This window comes from Nyctereutes procyonoides, unplaced genomic scaffold (genome assembly GCF_905146905.1).
Source record: "Nyctereutes procyonoides isolate TBG_1078 unplaced genomic scaffold, NYPRO_anot_genome, whole genome shotgun sequence".
NCBI lineage: Eukaryota > Metazoa > Chordata > Mammalia > Carnivora > Canidae > Nyctereutes > Nyctereutes procyonoides.
Window position 1 is genome coordinate 62,453,605 of NW_026575043.1, and position 12,711 is coordinate 62,466,315.

The 12,711-nt window shown below is 54.1% G+C and overlaps 1 protein-coding gene across 2 annotated transcripts in view; it reads right to left on the reverse strand.

Moving 5' to 3' along the window:
- Positions 1-12,711, reverse strand: part of RIMBP2 (RIMS binding protein 2) — a 218,397-nt gene that overhangs the window by 70,431 nt on the left and 135,255 nt on the right. For both annotated transcript variants that reach the window (XM_055323130.1, XM_055323132.1), the window contains exon 4: positions 11,273-11,395. The gene's annotated coding sequence lies outside the window, so the exon portion shown is untranslated. The remainder of the gene's footprint in view (positions 1-11,272; positions 11,396-12,711) is intronic.

Genomic DNA, 12,711 nt, shown 5'->3' on the forward strand with positions numbered 1-12,711 from the left:
TGATTGACACCTTCTTAGCAGCAGAAAGAGCATAAACTGATCAGGGAGGCAGGGGTGGATGGGGTCAGGGTGCTTGGTTTACCACAAGAGTCATGTCAGGGGGCCTTGGTAGATACCAGGTGCCATGTCTCTCCACTGCTCAGGCAAACAAGTCCCAAGCTCAAAGTCACCGGCAAGAGATTACCTTCCCCACAGGGTGACCATGATGTGTGGAGCTGGAGACCCAGGAGTCCAAAAGAACCAGCAACCAGCCTGAAACTCCAGGCTGATGGCCAGTCCAGAGGACGTACACGGAGGCCACACTTTAACCTCACTGGGACCTTCCAGCCCAGGAAGGAGCAAGGGGATGAGCTCAGGGTCAAGTGGAAGGAGGGGGGTGACCGGGAAACCACAAACCTGTGTGGGAGCACCTGATGCCGCATGTGGGGCCACAGCACATTGTAGATGTGCTCATTGTAGGTGATAGCCCTATAATCTTGTCCTGTAAGCAGGTTGCTGGCAAGGTCTTCCCAGCCCCAGACACCAGCATCCTCAACCTCACCTAAACACAAGTCGTGGAAGGATCGTTGTGCTAAGCATTTCATACACATGACTCACTGAATCTTCACAACAACAGGCACGTTTTTACTCCCGTCTATAGAGAAGGCAACCAAGGAAGTTACACAAACTGCCCAAGGTTGCCCAGCCAGGAAGTGATGCAGCAAGGACTTGAACCCAGGGAGTCCAGCTCCCTGACCTGTGCTCACAGCCCTTCACTCTGTCATCTCCCTGCCCTGCAGGAGGCTTCTCATACATGTGGGATGCACCTATACGCAGGCTTCCTGCACGACAAGGTCTCTCCATGTGAGACCCTGTCGCGTGGTGTCTCTGAAGCTCACGGGCTGCTAGATACCCTCCATCCTTGGCCACCATGTGGAGTGCGTGCCATGCGGCCAGGGCAATAAAGGGCAGCCTGCATTATCTTGGGAGGCGATTTACATCGTCATTCCTATCATTTCTCAAGTCTTTGTGATTCAGGCTGTCCCTGGGAGCGCCGGGCGGGGCCGGGGACCCACATATTCTCACAGAGAGCTTGGAAACCCTTGGCTTTCACCCAAAGACAAAATCCCACCAAATTCCTAATGTTTGGCTTTACCTCCTTTTACAGATAGCTTCCCAATGCCAAGGGCACAGGCCCCATTCCGCAGGAACATTTCACATCTGAAAAGCACTAAGGATCAGGCACCGCGGCAAGAACTCCTGTCTAAAATGCTCTGCCTGTGGCGGGATTTATTTTTAAACCGGCGATATTTATATCTGGATGTCAGCCACAGCACCAGCTCTTAAGTGGCCTGCAAATGTCAAGATGCCGCTTCCCCGGGAAAGCTCAGATGTTAGAGCGCTCACGCATGGAGCAAATTGCATTATCTCCTCGCAGGTGGATCAAAGGAGGATTTGTCTTCTGCTTTGCATCCGGCCCTGCCTGAGCAAAGAAATGAAGGAAAAAATAATTTCTCTCATTAGGAGTTACCGGCGACGCGGTTAGCGGCACGTTCATGGGCTCCAGTATGCACGGTGGCAATAGCAAAGCGTCTCTGCACACAATTTCCTTACACGCCACCTCTGGTGGCAAGAATCCCAGCGCCGACCAAGCTCACGTCCTCAGACACGGGGAAGAGGAGGCGTTGCGAGGGGTTGGTCTGTCCTCCGCGTCCTGTGACTTCTCGCCCCATCCATGCAAGTCAGATTCATTCATAACGAGAATTAGCATGAAAACAGGGCCATGTGCATTCTGGAAGCAGAGACGTATCTTGGCCAGAGCGTCTGATTTCTCACACTGAAGAGAATTAGGAAGCTGGGAGCCCGTGGGATGACATCTGAGAGCCTCCCTGACTCCCAATCTGTCCTTCCTCCCGTGGGCTCCCCAGCGGAGGCAGAGACACAGGACAGGGTGCTCAGGCTATGCCGTCCTTCAGACCCCTCCTCCTGGAGCCGGGCGGTCCCCGCGGCGGCCGGGGCGGAGGGCACAGACCGTCAGAAGGTGCTCACAGGCCTTCCTGCCCTCCCTGGGCAGTGTGCTCATCTGCCAAACAGAGAGAGGAGCTTGCCTTCCCAAGGTCGTTGCAAGGACCAAGCAGGATATGATTTTCAAAGTGACCTGCCCAGAATTGCTTAATGCAATTATCGGTGAGTTCTAAGGGCGCCGTCTTATTATCTGTTTTCTGTTTTTTGGGGTGTTTTTTTTTTTCTGTCCCTTTCCTGTTCCAATTTCCCTTTCCTGCCTTTTTTGGGATTGTCTGAATGGTTTTTAGCACTACTTTTTTTTTAATTTTTATTTATTTATGATAGTCACACAGAGAGAGAGAGAGAGAGAGGCAGAGACACAGGCAGAGGGAGAAGCAGGCTCCATGCACCGGGAGCCCGACGTGGGATTCGATCCCGGGTCTCCAGGATCGCGCCCTGGGCCAAAAGCAGGCGCCAAACCGCTGCGCCACCCAGGGATCCCTAGCACTACTTTTTTTATATAAGATTTTTTTAATTTATTTGAGAGAGAGAGAGCATGAGCATGGGGGATGGACAGAGGAAGAAGCAGATCCCCACTCCACCCCTGTTGAGCAGGAACCCTGACTCGGGACTCGATCCCAGAACCCCAGGATCATGACCTAAGCTGAAGGCAGATGCTTCACCGACTGAACCCCCCAGGTGCCCAGTTTTTAGCATTTTATTTTAGTGTATCTACTGAGTGTTGGGCTATAAATTTGTACCCAATTTTTAGTGGCTGCCTCAGGGATCTCAATATACATGTTTAAATTTAAATGATCTACTCAGAATTGTAACTTGCCTCTCTACGTGGAACATAGAAACACGACCACAGTGCCGTATCTTTACTTCCCCTATTTATGCAGTGGTTGTCGTGGGTACAATTACATCTATATATGCCATAAAAATCATGGAGAAGCTCTCAGTGATGAGAGTTGTGACTCATGAATAGATGAGTCCTGGGGAGGTGACCAGTGAGTGGAAGTCTGGGGAATGAGCAGGAGTTGGTTAGAAGCAGGATGGGCAGGGCATTCTAGGCAGAGGGGATGGTATGTGCAAAGGTCCTGTGGGAGCAAGGACTGAAGCAAGTGCCAGGATGGAGGAAGGCTTGTGTGAATGGGGCCATGGATGGGATGGCCAGGACAATGGAGGAGTGATCACATGCCTCTGGATGCAGCAGCCGGGTGACAGGGAAATGGGGAAGCAATAAGCCTTGGTTTCTTATCTTAGGAACTACAGGCTTGGGCTGAAATGCAGTTTACATTCTGGACACGTGCTGTCATGTATCCAAACACCACTAGAGAGCACTTATTCTGTGCCGGATGCTTGGATGCTTGCAACAGAATAATGAACAAGTGAAAGATTAATTTCATTCTGGTGAAGCTTACATTCTGCGGAGGGGGGAGGCAGGACATAAACAGGCTCTCTAGCAAACGAATGCAAGCTTCAGGGACCAACACAGGCTGATGGCGAGGCAGGGGGATACACAAGGTGGGGAAGGATGTAGTGGACACTTTACTCAAGCTGGTGAGGGACATGACATTTGGCCGAGACCCACATGATGACAAGGAGCCCGTCAAGTAAAGGTTGGGGGAAGCTCAGGGAGGCAGGGGCCGGCGTGGTGTGTGTGTCTGTGGTGCAGGGGTGCGTGGGAGTGGGTGGGAAGAGGTACGGCAAAGGGGCAGGTCCAATCCCTCTCCATGGTCCGTTGCACCCCCGGGATGACACGCTGAAGCCCTCACTTGGGTACACACTTTGGCCACTAGTGATGATTGCAGGCTGAACCGAAGCACACTCACTCCGCGTCTGGCGAGTGCCGCGCCTGAGTCTGCCAGTGCGGAGGCTGCGGCCCAACACGTGGAGAGTGCGTACTGGGGGCATCGCGTGTCCGGGCAGGCTCCCGGACGGAGGGTGCACACGCGCCACACGGGAATGGGCAGGACCAGGACCCAGAAGGGCCGTCCGGGTGCACCTGCTCCCTGCTGCCCCTCCCAAACGCGTCCCAATCTGACGGAGGGGCCCCACATCCCGCTGCTGTTTTCACTCACATGCTCCTGACGACCACAAAGTGGAACACCCAGCATGTTCAGCAGCTTGGATTTTGGATGAGCTGGCTCAGGACCCAGCAGAGAACGAGGGACTCAACAGCCCTGCCCTGGAGAGAAAACTGTCAACTCCACGGTGGAGGGGGTGAGGGTCCGAGTCTCAGGACGAGACCCGGCGCCGTCCGTCCTTCTGCCGGGTGCAGAGCAGGATGCGTGTGGGTCCCACGGCACCAGCCGGCAACCAGCCTGCACGCAGCCTCATGCAAAGCCTCTCCCTGCAGAGGTGGGGGCAGCCAGGGCAGCTTCCAGAGCAGCAAATTTCCTGCGTCTGGCTCGGATCTGAACATTGAGACGACACTATCGTGGCTTGGATCAGGCCCATCAAGGGTTTGGCTGGAGACGGAGCCCTCAACGTGACTTTCATGGCGCAAAAAGCCCCAGAGGGTGTTACCAGAGCCTGAGTCCAGAACAGAGAAAATGAGCCACAAACATTAGTTGTTACCACCGAGACTGGCAGCAGGCAGATCTGCACTTGACAGCACAGGGAAGTATTTCTGTGCAAAGGTATGAGGAGAGGGCAGGCACAGGGAAGGCCCCGCAGATAAAGGGAGATTAATTGTTACCGTGAGAGTCACTTATTAAACCCAGATAATCAGTTGTTCCCAGATAATCAGTTGTTCATTAACAAAATTAGCCTTAGATTGTCTGCATTTAAATGGACTGATCTATTGAATTATGAGAATAGAACCTGGTCCTGACGGGTTTTTTTTTTCCCCCTTTCCCTTTGAATCACAAAATATAATGCGCCAAGTGTGCTTAATCAAGGCCGTCTCCATCTACCTGAGTGAACTTCCCAGCCTGGCACAGGTACAGGGTGCTGGGAGGCAGGCTGGCACAGGGTCGCTGGCATGGTGCATGCAGAACCAGGGGCACTCAGAGTCTCAATGACAGGACAGTCCCAAAAAGGCCAGGTAACACCCAGCCTCCCTCCGCAGTCTTGCTGGCAAGGCCTGTGGTCAGGTGTTGTGGGTGGGCTGGGCTCCCTCTGGGGCTGAGGGCAGGGTCCCTCTGCCTGCTGGTCCCCAGCACCCCTTGCCAATCTCCGGCTGCATAACTTCCCATCTCTGCCCCCATGGTCTGGCGCCTGAGTCTCCAAGTCTCCAGACCAAGCCATGCCCCCTCTCGTGGGGCCTGGTCTCACTCCATCCTACCTGCAGGCCTTCTTTCCAGGCAAGGTCACACTCAGGCTCTGAGCAGATGTGAATGTGGGGGACATGGTCACCCCACCGCACCCCACTCTCCTCCAGGACTATGGCCTTGTCACCAGGAGCTGTCCTTGGGCCACCAGGGGACGGTGGCTGCACCCATCGGCTCCCGTCTGCTTCATCAGCGATGTCCAGGTGGAGTGTTTTGGGCAGGCCACTGTCCCTGGCCAGGGCTCTCATCCTGTCCTAAACCACAGATAGCCACCTGTGCTGTCTTACAAACAGCACTGCCTTCCTGATCCTGAGCAAGGAAACAGAGCAGAAGGAGGACGCAGTGACTGAGAAGTCCGGAGTGACTTTTCCTCTCCATGGGAGCTGGTATGATGCCCAGGGCCTAGGACGCCTGTGTTCCTGGCAACAGGAGGTCCACATGAAAAACACTCAGGCCATCCCGCAGAATTTTTGAGTCTGAGACGTTGGAGAGAAAGTCTGTTCCGCTTGCTCCATCTTGTCACCAGGTCAGACACACGTGCCTGGACCGCTGAGTTTGGAGGCCTGGAGGTGGCATGGGGTCCCCTAGCCGGGCCATGTACACGCCAGGAACCGTGAACACTCCAGCACTTTGTCCTCGGGGATACACTCTGTGCTAGGAGGAGGCGGCTTCTGATTTGAGCTGGGTGTGTGCAGAGCATGTGCAAACCCCAGTGAGCAACCTCAGCCGCAGACCTTCACCTGAGTGGTCATTCCCCGCAGAGAGCGTGGGCAATGGTGGCCACAGCGGCAGTCCCCGGCCTCTCACTGCTCACCCTGCATGATCTGCTCAGTTCTAATCTGCTCCGTCGGTGGGTATTTACTGAGTGCCCACCGTATGCCACCTTCTGTCCTAGGCACCGAAACAGTCTGTCTCGGGATCTTATATTTTGTAGGGAAAACAAACAATACACAAGTGGAAAAAAAAAACTAATAAAATGGGCATCTTTGAAGAGAATGGAATCAGACACTGTGGTGATGACAGGCACGACAGTGGCTCCTGTGGATGAGAGGGTCGGAAGAGGGGCGCTTGGGTGGCTCAGTGGTAAAGCGCATCTGCCTTTGGCTCAGGTCATGACCCCGGAGTCCCGGGATCAAGTCCCTCATCAGGGTCCCTGCGTGGAGTCTGCTTCTCCCTCTGCCTGTGTCTCTGCCTCTCTCTCTGTGTGTGTGTCTCTCATGAATAAATAAATAAAATCTTTAAAGAGAGAGAGGTAGAGGGTCGGAAGAGGTATTGCCAAGGAAGTGACATGCAACCAAGACAGGGACAAACTGCTGCTGAGGAAAACAGCATTCCAAACCGTAAGTGCAAAGGCCTTGCGGTAGAAACAGGTGCTGCATGTTCCAGAAAGAGAAAGCCACTGTGGCTGGGCACAGGGTGACAGGGCTCAGGGTGGAAGTGGGCATAAGGGTGGGGGACACAGTGTGGGGTCCCGTGCTAAGAGTTCAGATTTTAATCTCTCTGCAATAAGAAGCGATTGCTAGGTGTAAGCAGCAATTTTGCTTTATTTTACCAATGTGGCTGCGGCTGCAGTGTGGAAAATGGGCTCTAGGGCGTAATTCAGGTAGGTCACATCTGAAGGCCTCCGGAAAGCTGAGCAGCTATTGTGAGCAGGTTGCTTGGAAGAGACTGGTTCCACTAGGCAGACTTAAGAATATTCTGTGCCTGTCTGCCACTCAGCCCACATTTATTATGTGGTTTTTCTATGCCTGTGTGGCACATACATCGATAAGCAGAAAAAAATATAGGACCTGTCCACGTGGCACTTACTGTCTCCTGGAGGGTGACTGGGACAAAAGCAATCAGACAACAGGCATGGCACGTGCAAAGGCCCTGGGGTGGATGGAGCATGCCTGCAGGAGGCAGCAGAGGGAGGCCAGTGTGGTTCAGCCTTCAAGACCTGAACTTCCCTGACTCCCCCCGCCCCATCTTCCTGACCTCATCTGCTTCCTAGACCTCTCCCTGTTCCTCAGACATGTCAGGGACTCACCCCTGCCTCAGCCTCTGCTTGCTCTGCACACTCCCTCCCTCCCGCCACCCAGTTACCCCCACCAAGGTCACACCATCAATGAGGTCTTCCCCAAGTGCTGCATACAAAGCCATCTTTGTCTTTTGTACTTGTCGCCACCTGACACTGATTTGCTTATGAACTTGGTATAAGGGACGCCTGGGTGGCTCAGCGGTTGAGCGTCTACCTTTGGCTCAGGGCGTGATCCCAGGATCCAGGATCAAGTCCCACATCGTACTCCCCACAGGGAGCCTGCTTCTCCCTCCGCCTGTGTCTCTGCCTCTCTCTGTGTGTCTTTCATGAATAAATAAAAATCTTTTTTAAAAAAAATAAAAATAAAACAAATAACTTCATGTGAATCAAGGGTGTGAACTTAGGTCACTTTGGTCCAGCACCCGGAGTGTTTGGCACATATCAGGTGCTCACAAAATATTGTCGAATGACCAAGCATGTCCTTAGGTGTGGGTTTCCGTGGGTCTCTCACCAGGCCAGTCACAGCAGCCCTGGGGAGTGTCGGAGGCAAACTCATGTCCTCTTCGAATCAGCATTTGGGTCACACTCTTCTGGCTATTCAAGTGCCGAGTTACCTGGCAGCCCCTGATCCAGCGGAAAGGCCTCCGGAAGCACTGCGTGTTGCTGGACTCCTGATTTACATGACCAAGTATAGGCCATCAGGGACATGCTGCGTGGGATCTTTAGCTAGACTGAATTCCCAGGATGGAGATAAGCAGCACATCAGCAATATTTGGAAACAAAAAACCCAACATCTGAACGTGACCAATGGACTAATTATCCATTCAGACGGACACGGAACACACGCTGGCGTGATGCCAGGGCTGTAGTCATGCACGTTAGCACAAAGCAGGGATGCTTCATGTACCGAGCATTGTGTCCCCTCTGCCCCCCATCCCTCCGAGGGCTTAGAAGACAGCATCAGGTACGAGGTGGGACAATTTCGTCAACTGTGACCACCAGACGATCAAGTGACAAGGTGCTGTGATTGCCATCCGAGCATCACACTAGAACCCAGATGAATCGCTTCCACCTCACACGTCTCCTGGTAACTGAACGGAGCCACCTTCATGATGATTAGCAGGACAAAGGATCCCCTGGTCACAGTGCACCCCATCTCCAGCACAAGGTGATCCTGACACCCGAGTCCCCATCGCCCATGTTCTAAGTCACAGCAAAAACTTACAGCCTGACCCCTGGCGTGGCCCGTGTCACTCCCTGTCTGCCACACCCCACGTCCAGGCCCTCAGCAAATTCTGTTTTTCTACATCGGAATCTCACCCAGAACCCGCCAGCCACCTCATGCTCTTCCCTGGTCCCTGCGTGGGAGCAGCGGTGCCCTCCTGGGGGCATCGTCCTTGACTGCTATGGTTCATTCATTCCTTAGAGCCCAACAGAAGGGCACCTGGGGGCTCAGGCAGGGAAGTGTCTGCCTTCGGCTCAGGTCATGATCTCAGGGCCCTGGGATCAAGCCCCACGTTGGGCTCCCTGCTCAGTGGGGAGTCTGCTTCTCCATCTCTGCCTGTCCCCCTGTTCATGCGCTATCAAATAAATAAAACCTTAAAAAAATGGTGAACGGAGAGGAATTTTGTGCAGTGGGTATTAAGCACCTGGCTGTGCTCTGGACCCAGGGGACGACCAGAGCCATGGGAGCATTGGGCAGAGGGTATGAGCCCAGAGAGGCCTGCCCAGGGGTGAGGCTCCTGGTGTGAGTGACTGGTCATGGGGACAGCTGGGGCAGCATTGGGATCCGATCTCTGTTTAAGTGGTGCCACTCTGGCTGCCAAGTCTCATGTGACGGGCAGGTGACAACAGCAAAGGGGGGCCCAGAGAGACCAGGGGAGGGAAATACCAGAACCCAGGACCTTACGGCTATCATGTGTCCCCACAGGGCCTCACGGCTGTCACAGGTCCCCATGGGGCCTCACGGCTGTCACAAGTCCCCATGGGGCCCCCATGGCTATGACATGTTCCCACAGAGCCTCATGGCTATCACATACCCCCACGGGGCCTCATGGCTGTCACAGATCCCCATGGGGCCTCACAGGCTGTCACATGTCCCCACAGGGCTTCATGGGCACTGACCTCTGCTGACAGAGATAGCAGCGCCCCTGACAGCTGCTTATAGGCTGCCCACCCAGCTACCACCCAGTGCCACCCTTAGACACAGGGCCCCTATTTCCTGGCTTCCCGGGGACAAGCCCTCCCGGATCCCACACTCCATCCCCAGACCATAGCGTAGCCTCTCGACCCTGGAGTTCTCTGTCACAGGTTCCCCAGGTTTCCCCTTGGTCCTGCATAGGTCACCTCTCTAGCCTACCCCCCAAGGACGGATGACACCTCTGGTGTGTCCACCCTTACAAAGGAGGGCAGCCAGAGAGAGAGCTGTTGGCAGACATGGGGTACAGAACCTGAGCCTGGAACCTGGGACGTCTACATGGGTGCAGGACCCTGACATCCACACCCGGGGTCAGATCGGGTCAGGGCAGGGGGCTCCACAAGGCTGGTCATGATACACGTGCTCAGTGCCCTCCAGGTAGGAGGAAAGACTAGCCCCAAGCACCCAGGCAGGCAGGGATACAGAGGTTTGCACAATAAGCTTTCACACCCCTGAACCTATAAATGAGGCCTCCTCTGCCCACAGATAGGATCAGCATTATTGCTGCTGAGGCAGGCTGGATTCCAGCCCCCAGAGATGCCCGCCTCCTGATCCCTGCGGCCTGATCCCTGCGGCCTGATCCCTGCGGCCTGTTCACAACTCACTTCACTCTGCAGGTGTGGTTAGGGAAGGGTGTTGATGGGAGACTGTCCGAGCGGTCTCAGCGTCACCACAGTTTCCTTTATGCAGGAGGCAGAGACAAGGGAAGATGCCACATCACTGGCTTTGCAGGTGGAGGCAGCGGCCGCACATGGCCACGAGAAGGTTGAAAAGACACGCAACGGAGTCTGTGCACAGCCGTCTGATGGCGCACCCTGCCCACGCCTTGATCCTGGATGCTTGGTCCCCCCACTATTGCAGGACACACTCATGCTGTTTCAGGCTGCAGCCATTTGTTGCAGCAGCAACAGGAAGCTAATCCGCATAGTTTCCCAGCCTCAGGGCCACTTGATTCCCTGTCTTGGAGCATGCCCTGGAGGGGTCCCTGCCCTCCAGACACCAATAAGCCCCCTCCCTGGTCATGCCAATCACAAATGCCCTTGGGCTGCTGCCAGACGCCCCCTCTGAGAACCTCTATGCTCTGCACCACCCCTCCCAATGACATGAATCCAGCATCCGTTGGCAGAGCCTGCCCTGGGCACAGCCAGGGATTCCCAGCCCAGCTGCTGCCAGGTTCACCTGACACCCACGCCATCCCGACCACCGAAGGCAGGGCTGAACGGCCGTGCTTCATGCCTTCAGAGAACTCAGGCGGTCATCTGCACGCTGTGGAAATGCATGATTGCATGGTAGGAGCTCATTTCCATAGGTGCTTCTCTGAATGCAGAGCAAATGGTGGCCACAGAGCAGTCACTGCCAGCCTGGGCCCTGCCTTCAGGGAAGTTGAGACAAGCATGTACAGAGCAGGAGCTTTGGTATATCTGTTGATCATCACACAGATTCCAGAACATTCCATCACCTCAAAAGAAAAGCAGCCACTCCCCATCCCCACCTCACCCCAGTCCCTGCCAGCCACGGATCTGCTTCCCTCCAGGAGCCAACAGTTTCCCCAGCAGGGATTATGGTCAGCATCCTAAGAAATGGGAATGCATAACTGATTTCACTGGGACCACTTCCAGAAATATTTGAATTGTGTTATTTAATGCTTTTGATACCACAAAAGGCGTGAAAACAGCCCGAGAGCCCTGACTCTGGATGGTGGTATCAAACAGTCTCCACCACTGGCCACTGTGCAGCCCTGCAGTCCGAGCCCCACATGCTGGCCCCGGGGCAGTAGAGGCATCACTGTCCTACCTTTAGGACCTGTTCTAGGTTCTCCAGCTTGGCTTGGAGCTCAAGATTCTCCTTCACGGCCAAATCGCGTTCTCTGGTCACTATGGCAAGCACGTGGTAGAGCCAAGCATGCTCTGCTTTCACCTACAAGGAGCAAGGAGAGAGAGAAGGGGGCCGGTTACAGCATGTGCAAGAGCTGCGCAGTCGTCTGTCCCCAGCTGGCATCTACCGCTTCCTCCTCCCCCATCCTGGACAGTGGACTTCATGCCAGGCCAGTCCTGCTGGGGTGAATGCATGTGGCCAGGGCTGAGCAGTTAGCACACAACATCCCTCTTCCTCCCGCCTCCCCTGTCACAATGACAGGCACTGGCTCAGGAATGGTACTGTGACCCAGGCCTGCCCAACCAGGGCAATCCCATCCCCTGGATATAGTGCCTGGTCGGGGGGGAACACAAGGCCCAGGTGCATCCATGCAGAATGAGATGTTGGACTGCCAGGGAAGCCTGGGAAGAGACTCCATCTTTTGTCCACTGGACTTGGAAAGTTGAGGACACATGGTTAGAGCTGGGGCCACCATGAGGGGATAATCCATCTGAGAACAGAGCCAACAAGATGGGCACAGAACCAAGAGAAGCAGAAGGAAAAGCAGGATCCTGATGATATAATTTGAGCACCTAGATCAAACTGTGCCTGACACTAGTTATTTTCCTTTCCAGTCATGCAGCTAATAAATTCCCTTTGTTTGCTTACACTAATCTGAATCATTTTTTGTCCCTTTGAATGGAGAACCATAACAGGTGCGAGTATTACCCAGATTGTCCAGGATATTAATTGTTTTGTCTAAAAATGTCATGTTTGTCTTAAAAGCAGATAAAAATGGCCATAAGGCTCCCTGTGCTTTAGGGTGATGGATGTGCTAATGATCTCAGAAACTACGTGCACTCTAAGACCACAGCTCCCAGGGCCAAGTTTTGAACTTATGTGGGAGGCCCCACTGACCCTCCATCTTTCCTATGGCTTCTCTGAAAACAGTCAGGATGTGGCAATGAGGCAGATAGGTACCTTGGTTCATTTCCCATCAGTTTTCGCTGTGCGGCATATTTGAACCAACCAGTCTTTGAATTTCTTCCCCTCCTTCCCATATGTCACAACCTGCACTACGGCTTCAGTAAGAGTCTGCCACGAAGTCCTGTTCGTCAGCTCCCCTTCTGTTTCAAGCACTCTATGCACAGAGTACAAGTTCCACGAAACCATTTCTGTCATTAGAAGAAAGGAAGGCCCCACGTGGCACCCCCGAATGGCACAGGGTTATGGGGAGGCTGTTATTACGAGGTCAGAGAGAGGTCTGATACACGAGAGCATGTGAAAGTCGCTCTGCTCCAGCAGCAAACGTCAGGCAGCGAGCTTGGAAAAACATTCAAGTGCTCCTGGTGAAAATGTCGTGACCTATCTGAACTGAA